General features: G+C 34.7%; 1 protein-coding gene across 45 annotated transcripts in view; it reads right to left on the bottom strand.

Annotated features, from left to right (window-relative positions):
- LOC105470366 (zinc finger and BTB domain containing 20) overlaps positions 1-15,053 on the bottom strand; it is an 814,500-nt gene that overhangs the window by 319,605 nt on the left and 479,842 nt on the right. For 3 of the 45 annotated variants that reach the window (XM_071089299.1, XM_071089292.1, XM_071089404.1), the window contains one exon: positions 1-11,185. This exon is cut by the window's left edge and continues 26,264 nt beyond it. The exons of 41 other annotated variants lie outside the window; for them this stretch is intronic. The gene's annotated coding sequence lies outside the window, so the exon portion shown is untranslated. One more of the 45 variants, XM_011722258.2, reaches the window with a different exon arrangement.

The following is a 15,053-nucleotide window of genomic DNA, read 5'->3' as shown; positions in this document are numbered from 1 at the left end:
AATTATTCTTTTCTTTGGCTTTGACAATTTAAAAGTATAGAGAAATCCAGGGAATAAGTAAAACCATTGGTTGGGTAGTAAAAAAATAAAAAAAAGGAAAAACGAAAAAGTCCTGACATTCTTTGAAGTTTTAAAGCTAGAGTTTGCTATTAACTTTGCAATACGCAACTAAACAAAAAGTAAATGTGAAGGACTCCTCTTTTCTCCCTCTTGCTCAAGAAATAAAATATATTTAGAAAGCAGTATCATTCACAAAAGAGAAAAGTGAACACGAGCAGTGAACGCTTGCCCAAGCATTCGACTGTCCAAGGCCGTATCTGGGCTTGTTAATTAGATATTTCTTCCTTTAACCTTGAACATTTCCCAGATTTCCAAATCTTGACAATTTATGTTCTACCACATCTCTTGGAATCAGAGCAACAGGCAGAAGAGAAAAGTTTTAAAACAGCTTTAAAGGTTAATTAGGCCAGGTACCAGGGCAGCCATTAGGAAAATAGATGAAGCACTTCAGGTGAGAGGTGATTAGAATCAACATGAAATTTTTCAGAGTTGAGGTATAATTTATATTCAGCAAAATTCATGGACGTCAAAATGTACACAGAAAGAGTTCTGATAAATTGATACACCTATGTGTATAATATTTACTACCATAACAGAGACATAGAAAGTTCCTTTGTGGCCCCTTCTAGTTAATTTCCACCTCCCATAAACAATCAACATTCCGATTTTTATCACCATAGAATAGTTTTGCCTTCACATAACTTATGTGTACTCTTGTGTTCTGGCTCTTTTGTATACCACGTTTCTGGAATTCATCTACATTGTTGTATCATACTCTGTTTTGTTTTGTTTTATTTGCTTATTAGTATTTCATTATATGAATATACCACAATTTGTATATCCACTTTCCATATTTGGGTGTTTCCAATTTTAGGCTATTATAAATAAAGTCACCATAAACTTGCCTGTACAAATCTTTTTGAGGGCATTGTTTTCATTGTTTTTTGGTAAATAACTAGGAATGTAATTACCAAATAATATGGTAGGCATATGCTTAATCTTAGAAGATATTGATCCAAGATTCCAAAGTAGAACTATATATTTACAGAAAGTCTTGAAATTAGGGATGTGAGTCTTTCAACTTTATTCTTTTTGTAAGTTTTCTGCAATCTCATATACATTTTAAAATAAATTTGATAATTTATCTTAACATTAGAAAAACAATCTGTTGATATTTTGACGGTGATTGCATTGAATCTACAGATAATTTGGGGGGAAATGACACCTTAGAAATACTGAGTATTCGTCTATAACGGATTTTTCTCTAAGGCCTTTTAAAAATTTGAGTGGGGAATCTTACATGTTAAACCTTTGTTAAACTTTTATCTAAATATTTTATATTTCTAGGCTACTGTAAATTGATTTTAAAACTTTATTTTCAAATTATTTGCCAGTACTATATAAAAATGCGATCAATTTTTGTGTATTGATCCTGTGACCTTCCTAAATGCACTGTTAGCTATATTAGTTGTTTTGCATATCCCCTAAGAGTTTCTAATGTAAACAATCATGGTATTTGTGAATAAACACAATGTTACTTCTTCCTTTCCTATGCTTATACCTTTAATTTAGTTTCCTCGTCTTATTGCTCTGGCTAGGATCTTTAGAACAATGCTGAACAGAAGTAGTAAGAACATATATCTTTGCCTTCTACTATATCCTAGGAGGAAAGCATTCAGATTTTATCATTAAGGATGATATTAATTATATGTTTTCATTGAGGCCCTTCATCAGATTGAAGAAGCTTCAATCTATTCTAATTTTCTGAGAGTTTTTACTATGAACGCCTGTCAAATTTTTTCAGTTGCTTTTTCTGCATCTATTGAGATCATATTTTTCTTCTTTATTATGATGAATTTACAGTGATTTATTTTCAAACGTTAAACTAAAGTTGCATTTCTGAGATAAATCCTACTTGATCATGAGGAATTACACTTTTTACTTTTTATTGTTGAACTTTGTTTGCTAATATTTTGTTAAAGATTATTGTGCCTAGAACCATGAGGAATATTGGCCTATACTTTAATTTTCCTGTAATATCTGTCAGGTTTTATTGTTGGGATTATGCCTGTCTCATAAATCAGGAAGTGTTTTGTTTTTACCTCCTATGTTTTCTGAAAGAGGGTGTGAAGGATTAATATTATTTCCTCCTTAAATGTTTTATAGGATTCTCCAGGGAGACTATCTAAACCTGAGCTTCTTTTTTTAGGAATGCTTTTGACAACAAATTCAATTTCTTTAATCAATAAAGGAATCTTTGACTTCTTTGTGTTTACTATGCCAGTTTTGGTAATATTTTTAAATAAATCTACCTAGTTTGTCAAAGTTGTTGAAATTATTGACATGAAGTTTTCATAATATTCCCTTGTTATCCTTTAATATTGCCATCATATGTAATGATAGTCTCTCATTACTGATATTCGTAATTTGTATAATCTTTTTTCTTGATCTTTTCTGTTATAGGTTTATAAATTTTGTTAATGTTTTCAAATACTCATGTTTTGCTTTCATTAATCTTCTTTGTAGTTTGTTTTTATTTCACAGTTTTCTGCCTTTGTTATTTGCTTTTTTTTTTTTTTTTTTTTTTTTGTGTGTTTAAAATGATTATACTTTCCCACTTTCTTAAAGTGGAAACCTATGCTATTGATCTTAAACCTTTTTCTTCCTTCTAATTTAGGATTAAAAGCTCAAAATTTCTGCTAAGCCCCTCTTTGGCTCATATTATAAATTTCAATATATTGTATTTTCATTTAATCAATTTCATAGCTTTCAATATATTGCATAACTTAACTATTTTAAAATTTCACGACTTTTCAACCATGAGGTATTAAGTTTGTTGTGTAGTTTCCAACTGGCCTTTTCTAGATATTTTATTGTTTTCTTGTTTTATTTCTAATTTAATTAATTAAAACCAAGAAGCATATTTGGTAGTATCTCAATCATTTGAAAATGTTTGAAACTCATTTGATGAACCAGATTAGGGTCTACTTTAATAAACAAAGTAGAACATACATACAGGACACTATTTCCACCTGGTGAATGTGTGTTCTTTAAAACACACATTCACCAGGTGGGAATAGAACACATTCTCCAAGTGGGAATAGTGTTCTGTCTATGTCAAATAGGTCAAGGCAGTTGATGGTGTTTTAAATTTCTTGTGTATTCTTACTGATTTTCTATTTGTTCTATCAAGTTCTGGAACAAGGATGTTAAAATCTCCAGTTGTTACTGTAGATTTCAGTATTTCTCTCTAGTTTTCTGTCAGTTTGTGTCTACATGTTTATGACTTAGCATTCATGATAATTTCACACATATGATTAGGAAATATCCCTCTTTATCTCTAATAGTACTCCTTGGCATAAAGTCTATTCTATGTAATATTAATATAGCCAACCTAGCTTTCTCATGCTTATTGTTTGCATTGTATATGTCTTTCTAGCTTTTCACTCTCAAGATATCCATGTTATTATATTTAAAGTGTATTCCTGTAGACAGCATATAGTTGACTCTTGCCTTTCTATTCAAACTAATACTCTCTGTCTTTTAATTGTAGTATTTAGACCATTTACAGTGAATGGAATTATTGCTATGATTAAGTTTAGGTCTACCATTTATTTTATTATATGCTTTCGATTTTTTTCCTTTCCTTTTTTAATGGATTAAACTGATCAATTATTTTTCCATTTAACTGCACAACTGGCTTTTTAGCTGTACCTTTCTGTGTTATTCTTTTAGCAGTTGCTCTATGGATTACAATATGCCTCTTTAACTATCACTGTTTACACAGAGTTAATATTTTACCACTTTATGCAAATGTGAGAATCTTATAAGTATAATTTCATTTACTGCCATCCAGTACTTTGTAGTATTCTTACATACTTTATATCTGCAAGTACTATAGATTCATCAGAAAATATTATAATTTATGCATTAGTCAGTTTTTCTTTTAAAGAAATTAAAAGAATAAAAGGATATTCTTTTACATGTAAATAGATACTTTAAAATTATTAGTGAAAATTTTCTGTAAAACCAAGTTTCTATTTTGGTTGATAATGTCATTTCCCTTCACCCTGAAGCACTCACTACCTTTCACATTACTTACAGGAGTTCTACCGACACCAGAAAATGCTTTATTTCTTCATTATTGCAAGATCACTTTGCTCTCTATAGAATTCTGGTTTTGCAGTTGTTTTTCTTTTCAATCATTAAGAAATGGTATTACATTTAGTATGAGGAATGAGTTGATGTTTAATTGTTCCCCTATAGGTGATCTATTGTTTCCACCCTTATGGCTGCCTTTGAGATTTTTCTTCGTATCTTTGGTGTACAGAAGTTTGAATACAGTGCCTACATGTGATTTTCCTTGCATATTTTTGTGTTTTTCTCAGCAAATTTTGGACATTTTCAGCTATGATTTCCTCAAATATCATTTCTGTCCCATTTTCTCATCTGCCACCCACAATCTGCTGTTAAGATTCTCCAACAAATCATTTTTTATTTCAGATTCTGTACTTTAACCTTTGGTTCTTTTTAGTAATTTCATTTCTTTTTTCTTCTTCTGAGACATGCAAAGTATAGTGGACTGGTTGATACTGTTGTACAGATCACTCTGCACATTTTTGAATCCTTTTTACTGTCTGTTCTTTATATTAATAATTTCGATTGTCCTGTATTCAAGTTTACTGACACTCTCTTCTGCCATCTACAATCTATTGTTAAGCCACATCAATGACTCTTTAAAAAAATTTCAGGTATTACACCTTAACTTTTTACTTATTTTTAATAATTTTCATTTCTCTGCTTATTTTCTCATCTGTTCCCTCATTATGACAACATATATACATATATTTTTTGAGACAGGGTCTCGCTCTGTTGCCCAGGCTGGAGTGCAGTGGAGCAATCTCGGCTCACTGCAACCTCCACCTCCTGGGTTCAAGTGATTCTCATGCCTCAGCCTTCCGGGTAACTGGGATTACAAGCATACGCCACCACATCTGGCTAATTTTTGTATTTTTAGTAGAGACAGGGGTTTGCCATGTTGTCTAGGCTAGTTTTCAATTCCTGACCTCAAGTGATCCGCCCTCCTTGGCCTCCCAAAGTGCTGGGATTATAGGCATGAGCTACCGCTCCGGGCCTGAAATTTTTTTTTTTTTAATCCTGAATATATTTATAATTTCTGCTTTAAAATCTTTGTCTACAACTTCTGACTCATCGAGGGATCTATTTCTATGGACTTTTAAAAAAAGTACATGTCACATTTTTCTGTATCCATCACTAGTAATTTTTGAATTACAGTTGAACATTGTGTATGATATGTTATACAAACTCTGGGTTTGGTTATCTTTCTCTAATGCAATGCATTTTTATTCTAGCAGGTTATTAAATTACCGGTTGATCACTTTGATTTGAAGAGGACTGGTTTTATGATTTGCTAGAAACTTTCAATACTTTAGTTTTGTCTCTCCATTCTAGAACTAATTTCTTAGTTCTTAGTCATCATCTATATTTCTAACATTTGATCCTTCTGGGATTCATAAAGCCTGAGACATTTACCAAACCCTTCTAACTTTGTAAACTCAAACTCCTAACTTTGTCTCCTCTTCATCTAACATATCTGTTCAGCTCTTTTGGCCTTCTAGTTGTTCCTTTTTTCCAGGCACTTATAGGCTCCCACATACATGCACAGTTTATATCAGCCAAAATGTTAGGGTAACTTACAGGTAGATTTATGGGAGCCTTCCCTTGATGGCTCTATCCTTTCTAACACTTCCTTCCTCAATTTCAGCTACTCTGCCAATGCCAGCTCCATTCTCTAACATCACAAACGAATAAGATTGTGGTTTTCTGCTTGAATTCTAACTTCTCTATACCATACAGATCAGTAAGTTCCTTGAGGGAAGAAGCTGTAACAAATGTGAATTTTACCCGGCACAGTTCACTCCAGATTCTGACTGCTTTTGGTCACTCTCCAGTGCCTTCAAATAATTGTGGTGCATGTTTTTTTAAAAGTTTTTAATTGGAGTTTAGTTTTATTTTTAACCCTTAACCATGGTTTGGAACTGTTATCTGTGGAAATATTTGTCCTGAAACAGTACAAGTTACTCCTTTATTACCAAAATCAGAACTACCAAAATTGTGGTTTTATGTTAGATAGTACTTGAACTGATATGAAAAACTACATTAGAATCAAAGCCCTCTTCCTCTCTCAATATTCAGTATTTTTAAAATTGAGACAAGACTATTTTTTAACCTTAAAAAAATCAGTATAGTGCCTAGGGAAGTGCTAGACATTCCACTCAAATTTGTAAATATGGTCAATGAGTATTTCTATTATTAAATTTAGCTGAATAATCTATGTGAATAAAATGAAACAGAGCTATACATAAAGAAAACTACCTTAAGGAACTTGCTTGGGAGATTAGTGGTATGTGATATTTCTAATTATGACAGAAGTTGAACATGTGGTACAGTTGTGTAGAGAAAATGGATAACTCTTATCTTCATTACTTTTTAAGTCTTATTCTAAGAGAGGCATTTGCTAAGTAGTTTATATATATGAACTTATATAATTTTCATAACAATTTTTAAAAATAGTATCATGACATTATTTTGTAGATGACAAAACTACAAAGTATCCCAGGCCATCAGTCTCCAGAGTTAAATTCCAACCATTCCCTCTAACTACCTGCTCAGAATTGAGATCAAACTCATCCACAATAGTCATCATTTTTTCTAAGAATATATATCACCTATTAATGTTCTTTCCCATCTCCCATGTCAACAACTTTCTTCCTCTGTCATGTAAACTTGCTCTCTATCATCTCCATGCCTTTCTTGTTCATTTCATGGCACAGCCATAAAATAGAGAACAATTGAAGCAGTGAATAGCCAAGAAGTATCTCTGGAATCAATGAACCTGAAACAGCCTGTTCACTTCTGTCCATCATTCTTGTCCTTTAGAACTCAGTTTCAAATTAATCTCTTCTAGACATTCATCTCTTCCCATGTTTAATCTGGAACCACCTACCCTTCCACCAGAACAATTACCCTGGCAAATTAATGTAATAGACCAGTATTAATTATTTGCTTGTATGTCTTAACAACACTCTAGGTGCTCTGCCAAAAACAAATGAAGAGCAACACAAGGTCTTCTGGTTACAAGCACATTACATTTTGGTTGGGGAGATTTTGACCCATCTCACAGTCATAATCTTCATCCAAGTTATCTCGTGAACCTCTATGTATGCATATATTCCAATATGTTGTTTTGCTTTTCTTTCTTCCTTGTAGTAATTTCGCACAGACTATTCACTTCATGAACCTAACTAACTTCCTGTTGGTACCCAATCCTTTAACTCTGGAGGGTCGAATGGAGCCCTGTGGCTCCTGGCAATGTTCCTGAAGATCAGGTCCCTCTGGTGGAACTCAGTGCTCACTGCCTTATCTAACCTTTCTCACTCAGCTTGTAATCAACTTAACTTTTAAAGTCTGTGTACACATTAGGTAATATTTGTTCTCTGAACTCCCAGAGGGGCTGTGGTAACAGCCCAGCTAGGAAGCCCTACCCTTCATTATTCAGCAACAGCTTGAAGAATATTCTAACTTTCCGCCCTCTGACAGACCAGCTGCATCAAAGGCTGTGTTCCCCTGTTTGTTTTTTTCCTGAAGCAGAATCACCATTTCAAACTAAGTAATCTATGAGAAAAGCAAGAACTCTGGGTCCAAATTTTTAAAACATGCCTCTTCTGTGAACCATGGCAAATCTAAACTGGATTATGCCTTATGCTGGAGTCAGAACTTAGGTGGTCCCTTGTTCTTTGCCCTCGGGATCCCCGCATGCTGTTCAGGGGAAGTTACTGGCTTTTGCACTGGCAGTTTGAAAATGAAGGCATTTTTCTTTTAGGGAGAATAGTCCTTCAATGATTTAAACAACGAGCCTTGTGATCAAAATAATTCATAAAGGAAAAGATTTATGAAGTGACTTCACTAGCACACAATGCATTTTTAAAACTTTGTTTTTTAAATAAATCTGTCAGTACACAAGCCAAGACAACACATCTGAATGCAATATCAGTGGACACACCCTGAATCTCTTCTCCTTTGCTTGTCCAAGACTGTGGTAGAAAAGGGAAATGATTCTCTTTGTCTTTTCTTATTTAATATTATTATTAAAATTTTTTTTAAATTCTAGTTCCATGAAAAGACTTTGAAAAATTGTGCATACTATTGTTTCCTGCAGGAAAATCTGCCTTTAAAAAATGTATTTTCCATTGACCACTTGTGCTTGTTTAAGAAAATAAAAAATAAATAAAGAAGTCCAACTTATAATGAATACCTCTGGCATTAGGGAGCCTGTTCTAATCTCCCTTTATCAAGTTTGAGTGATAGTTCTGCTCAACGAGTATTGACAGGGCCGTCCTGTTTCTCAGGCTTTCGTTTCCCTCGGTTGGAGAAGGATACAGTGCATTTTCACATTCTCAAAGTCTGCAGTTGTTTTTATATAAGAAGCAATTTGCTTGGGTCACGTCAGGTCGAATGGGATGCCTGCCCAGCTCTTGGTTTTAAAGGAAAAACATACAGAAAGACACAAAAACACAGCAGTTTCCTTCATTAAATTCCACTCTACCTGCCATGGGCTTCTAGCCACAATGGAATTTCCCACCCTGGCCTAGCCTAGCCTAACTTTTATTTTTAGGGATTTTTTTCCCCTTTAAATCTTATGAGTTTTCTTTCAAGTGAACTTTGAGGTAAGGATTATTAAATGATAGAGTAATTGCCTGGTTAAAAAATAATCAGACATAAAAAACAAATGCCTAGTGACCTTCCATAATATTGCTGGATAACCACCCCCTGGATAACAGCCTTTCAAAAACTGTTCATAATCAGCACAAGAAGACAGGTCATGTAATTCAAAATTAAAACCTGAATCATTTAATGAATAGGGATCAGCATTTTTTTCAATAGTACCCTCTTCTTACCTAATTGCATTGGATGGAGATAATTTTGGAGAAGAAAATGAATAAATGAAAACACAAGGAACTAGATAAATAGATGGGGCGGGGGGGTGGGGGATGGAGAGAGAGAGCAAGTTAAGAGAGAGGAGCTTTTGGACCTCTCTCTCCAAAAAGCCATTTATGCTTTTCTCCATTGCCTAGGGGCAACTGATTTAATCAGGATTGTTCATGTGGATTATCTAAACTATGAAAAGCAACAGGGAGCACTTCCCAAGAAATCCAGACTGGGTCTGCTGCAGAATACTTGGTTTGGGGCCTGGAGCTAAGTAGACTGTTCACATTGTACTCAGGATCCTAAGAAAAGTGGCTCAGTGTCTCTGTAATTCTTTGTCCCTTTGATCTACCTCAACATTTGGTGTCTCTTGGCATTAGGAAAGCTCACGAAAATGACCCTGCCTAGTTAACAGATTCATAGTCTGGGCACACAAAAAAAGGGTAAGAAAGAAAACAAGCTTTGGTAATGAGGGAGAAAAACGTACCTTCTTGCTATCTTTGCTGGGCATAAATAAAAATTGAAAGATGTGATTTTTGGGGATGTGAATCCCGTTCTCCCCACATTTTGTAATAGCCTTTTCAGAGCCAATTCAAGACCTTCTATCAACCACCCCTGTTAAACATATCAAGTTGGATTTCTCATTCATTATTTTCAAGCTGGATTTTGCATAATCTTCCTTCAAATGAATAAGTTTACTTTTCAAACATGTCATTTGCTCTTAGCACTGTTGTTCTCCTTCACCCATTTTGGCTTCTTATCCTCAAATCCCTGATTCCTTATTAAAGTTGATTGTTAATGCAGCCATTCTGTAGCATCACAGCACATTTATACACCAAAAATTAGTTTACTCTGCCTGGCTTCCAAAACCATTTGCTGCTTGAAACCATTTCATGAGTTTGTCTACTCATGTGAATAAATAAAAGCTTGCCTATAATGTGAATCTGGGAAAGGAAAGAGCAACTACATGAAACAAACTCTACAGAGGCCAAAATTATTTTCACCAGTTTCATGGATTCAGCCCTTGCATGTGCCATTCTACATTAACTTTATCTCTGATATTAGGATTTTGCTTCTTAAGTAGATGTCATTTTTCTCCAGTAAAACCAATTGGTTTACCCTGGCATTTAATAATAATTTAGTGATTTCAGAGTTCCTTCTAAATCTAAAGTAAATGTTCATGAGACTCATGAACTTGTATCTAGACAATTAATCTGAGCATTTTAACACTTCCCTGAGGCTACATATAATCTCTCACAACTCCTTGCAAACCCTGAGATTTTGAACCACTGTCAAGTTTGTGGTTGCCCTGGTAAGCAGTAAAGCAAAATCATTACTTATGGCAACTACCACACAAACATTGTAGTGAACTGGAGTATAAGAAAATCACTACTATACTTTAGACAGAACATTAGGATTAATGCTGGTAACCAAGGAACTAAGAGCCTGTAAATACAACTGGCTTAAGAAGGAGAACAGGATTAAACAATATTGGAGTTTAGAAACAAAAGTAGTACTGTATCAACCAGTCACTATGCAGCCAGTCATTACAATAAAACTAACCAAAGGATGGTGGCAGAAAAAAATAAAAGCATTTTTGTGTATAAATCTTCTTGAAGCATTAATTGAATTGCATCTGTAGGGAACAGGTCTCATAGGTCTATTATTCGTCCATCTCCCTAACACACACACACACACACACACCCCCCCACATACTAGCCTAGGCCTATATCTACTGTGGTAAGTTTGCATCTGTGAGTCACTGAGCAGCTGCTTTATATATGCAGCATAGGATGAAAGTGAGAAAAATGGGGGTACTCATGGTTTTTGTGTAATATCACAAAGAAAAGAAAACAAAAACAGGCTTAGAGAAAGTTAAAGGTAAATGGGCAGTGGTACCTCATGGTTTTTGTGTAATATCACAAAGAAAAGAAAACAAAAACAGGCTTAGAGAAAGTTAAAGGTAAATGGGCAGTGGTACCTATACAGAACAAGTTAGGATTCCCCAGGAACTGGTAATAGGACTAAACTTGTTTAACATCTATCAAAATGACTTACTCACTCCAGGGTCTTGCATATACATAGCAGAAGCTCAATTAATTTTTGCTGAATGAATAATCTGGAATAGGGAATATAAAATAAATTATCGAAAAATGTTGATGGAGTGAAACTTTTCTGAGCAAGGAAAAGCTAAACTGATGGAACACAATATTTGTCCAGGTGTGCAGAAAGGTGCCAGTGCAAATATAGAAAAACAAAATATTCAAATACAGTCATGTGCCATGTAATGACATTTTGGTCAACAATGAACCACATATATATATATACCATGGTGGTTCCATAAGATTATAATACTGTATTTTTGCTGTACCCTTTCTATGTTTAGATATGTTTACATATGTAAATACTTACCATCTACTCTGTTACAATTGCCTAGAGTATTCAGTTCAGTAACATACTGTACAGGTTTATAAGGTTTATAACCTAGGAGCAATAAGTTATACTATATAGCCTATGTGTTAGTAGTATATACCATCTAGGTTTGTTTAAGTACACTCTATGATGTTTCCATGATGATGAAATTGCCTAAGGATGCATTTCTCAGACTGTATCCCCATCATCAAGTGATGCATGATTGTATATGAAAAGTTTAATTGTAAGTCTTACCTAGGAAAGGAACTTGAAGGCCATGAGCTCTTTCAGGCAAAAAGGCCTTCAAAATTTTGGCACTCATTAAGTAAAGTAATGAAAATAAAGTTTATAATTCCCTTATATTAAACCCTCTGAAATTATGCGAAACTATCTGTACTTTGAATGCCATGTTCCTATAACATAACAACTCAGGGTGTCTTACACAGGACAGTCATTAAATAATTTAAGGCAGATTAAAATAATCTGCATTAGTAGAGAACAAATTATTTTGCGGTATTAGAACAATTCATTGAACGTGAGATAAAGCAAACAAACATGCTTGTTAATAAATGTTACTTAACAGACATCACACTGACATTTCTTAGTGACTGGCTGCCATGGAAGCTTCCTAATAAGTCTAATTTTTTCCCACGTTCTGAGTTTATAAGCTAGCAATATTGTAGCTTTGGGTGTTTACCTTTGTTTATTTATTGGACGAAGTTTTATTGAGTGCCTCCTCCAGCTGTGCCAGTCTGGTAAGATCAAATGGAATCCTTTAGCTATTGTCACTATCCTAAACGGACCCCATGCTTCCTTTGTCCCTTGCATTCTCTGCTTTTCACTGGGGGTTATCTATCATGGCTTTACATCCAAGTCTCTAATCCTGTCTCCTTTCTCATCTGTTTTTCCTGATTTATTTCACTTTTCCCTTTGTATATTTCCCTGTGAGGAGCCAAGAGGCTGTGTAGTTCTCAGTAGCGGTAGTAGTGCTGTCTAGAGTTGATATCCAACAGCACCAGTGTTATAATACACTTTCTACAATCAAGAAATGATTTGATTTCCTTGCCTCAGTAGAAATTTTACAAGTTAACAGTGGTTCGCCTGATATAAACCATAATATTTCTATCATATCATGAAAGAACTCTAAAAAATCTTTTAGACTTTCTTCTACAAGTTTGCCTATTTCCTCTGAATACAGTGAATTCACCTGGCAACAAAGGAGATCAGCTATTTCTTTTTGTATGCAGACAGAAAGAAGTGTGATCTTTCTTTGCCAATAATAACTTCTGGTAAGTGGTGATAGACTTCAAAACCCTTCTTTTGATTTGAAAATCACGGTTCAGTTATCAGGAATTCCAAATTCAGAATCTAAGGACAGTGATCCTATAAAGTCTTGTGATTTTGCACATGCTAGGGATTGGTAAACTGCTGAAGACTTCTTAAATAAGAGAGGAAGCATTGTTCTCTTCATTTGCAAAGAACCAGGAGGTATATTAAAAGAGGTATTAGAGTAAATGGAATGTGTGATAACCTGTTCACTTTCTGTTTTAAAACTGTCCATGAGGTTCCCTTTAGAGATAGGATAGACCACAGAGAATGTGGTGTCTCATTTCTATGGGTAGAAATTCCACAGAACAATGCTTTGCAACGAGTCATACCACCAGTTCCTTTTCCTGTGAGATGCAAATACTAAAAACAGATATGGGCTGGACAAGATTATTTTAAAAATAAATAGAAGGCAATGAAAGCTTTGGTGATATTCTAGATTACATATGAAATGTGTAAAAGGGTAAAATGAAAAGTTCTCCACTTTTCACAAGCTGCATCAAAATTTCCTTCCTACACTGTAATCATGCCCCTCAACCCATCTATGCCTGAGGTTGCAATTTTTTGAATTTTTGCAACCAGATCATGGTGATGACCTTGAACAGTAGGATATAAATAACTCCTACATGCTTAGCGTTCCAATAATGGAACACTAGGCATAAATGCGCTAAAACATAAATTGCTAGGTTCATGATAAACAGAGCACAACTGTAAACAAAATAACTTTTAAAAAATGTGTCTACTCCCAAGACTAAACCAGGAAGAAGTTGAATCCTTGAACAGACCAATAGCAGACTCTGAAATTGAGGCAATAATTAATAGCCTACCAACCAAAAAAAGTCCAGGACCATACGGATTCACAGCCGAATTCTACCAGAGGTAGGAGGAGGAGTTGGTACCATTCCTTCTGAAACTATTCTAATCAATAGAAAAAGAGGGAATTCTCCTTAACTCATTTTACAAGGTCAACATCATCCTGATACCAAAGCCTGACAGAGATACAAAAAAAAAAAAAAAAAAAAAAGAGAATTTTAGACCAATATCTGTGATGAACATAGATGCAAAAATCCTCAATAAAATACTGGCAAACTGAATCCAGCAGCACATCAAAAAGCTTATCCACCATGATCAAGTGGGCTTCATCCCTGGGATGCAAGGCTGGTTCAACATACGCAAATCAATCAACGTAATCCAGCATATAAACAGAACCACAGACAAAAACCACATGATTATCTCCATAGTTGCAGAAGAGGCCTTTGACAAAATTCAACAGCCCTTCATGCTAAAAACTCTCAATAAATTCAGTATTGATGGAACTTATCTCAAATTAATAAGTTATTTATGACAAACCCACAGCCAATATCATACTGAATGGGCAAAAGCTGGAAGCATTCCCTTTGAAAACTGGCACAAAACAGGGATGCCCTCTCTCACCACTCCTATTCAACATCGTGTTGGAAGTCCTGGCTAGGGCAATCAGGAAAAAGAAAGAAAAAAAGGGTATTCAGTTAGGAAAAGAAGTCAAATTGTTCCTGTTTGCAGATGACATGATTGTATAGTTAGAAAACCCCATTGTCTCAGCCCAAAATCTCCTTAAGCTGATAAGCAACTTCAGCAAAGTCTCAGGATACAAAATCAATGCGCAAAAATCACAAGCACTCTTATAAACCAGTAACAGAGAAACAGAGAGCCAAACCACGAATGAACTCCCATTCACAATAGCTTCAAAGAAAATAAAATACCTAGGAATCCAGCTTACAAGACATGTAAAGGATCTCTTCATGGATAACTACAAACCATTGCTCAGTGAAATAAAAGAGGACACAAACAAATGGAAGAACATACCATGTTCATGGATAGGAAGAATCAATATTGTGAAAATGGCCATACTGCTCAAGGTAATTTATAGATTCAATGTCATCCCCATTAAGCTACCAATGACTTTCTTCTTTAAAGTTCATATGGAACCAAAAAAGACCCTGCATTGCCAAGACAATCCTAAGCCAAAAGAACAAAGCTGGAGGCATCATGCTACCTGACTTCAAACTATACTACAAGGCTACAGTAACCAAAACAGCATGGTACTGGTACCAAAACAGAGATATAGACCAATGGAACAGAACAGAGCTCTCAGAAATAATATCACACATCTACAGCCATCTGATCTTTGACAAACCTGACAAAAACAAGAAATGGGGAAAGGATTCCCTATTTAATAAATGGTGCTGGGAAAATTGGCTAGCCATAAG

This window comes from Macaca nemestrina, chromosome 2 (genome assembly GCF_043159975.1).
Source record: "Macaca nemestrina isolate mMacNem1 chromosome 2, mMacNem.hap1, whole genome shotgun sequence".
NCBI lineage: Eukaryota > Metazoa > Chordata > Mammalia > Primates > Cercopithecidae > Macaca > Macaca nemestrina.
The sequence above is the reverse complement of the archived record's forward strand: the minus strand, read 5'-3'. Positions and strand labels throughout refer to the sequence as shown.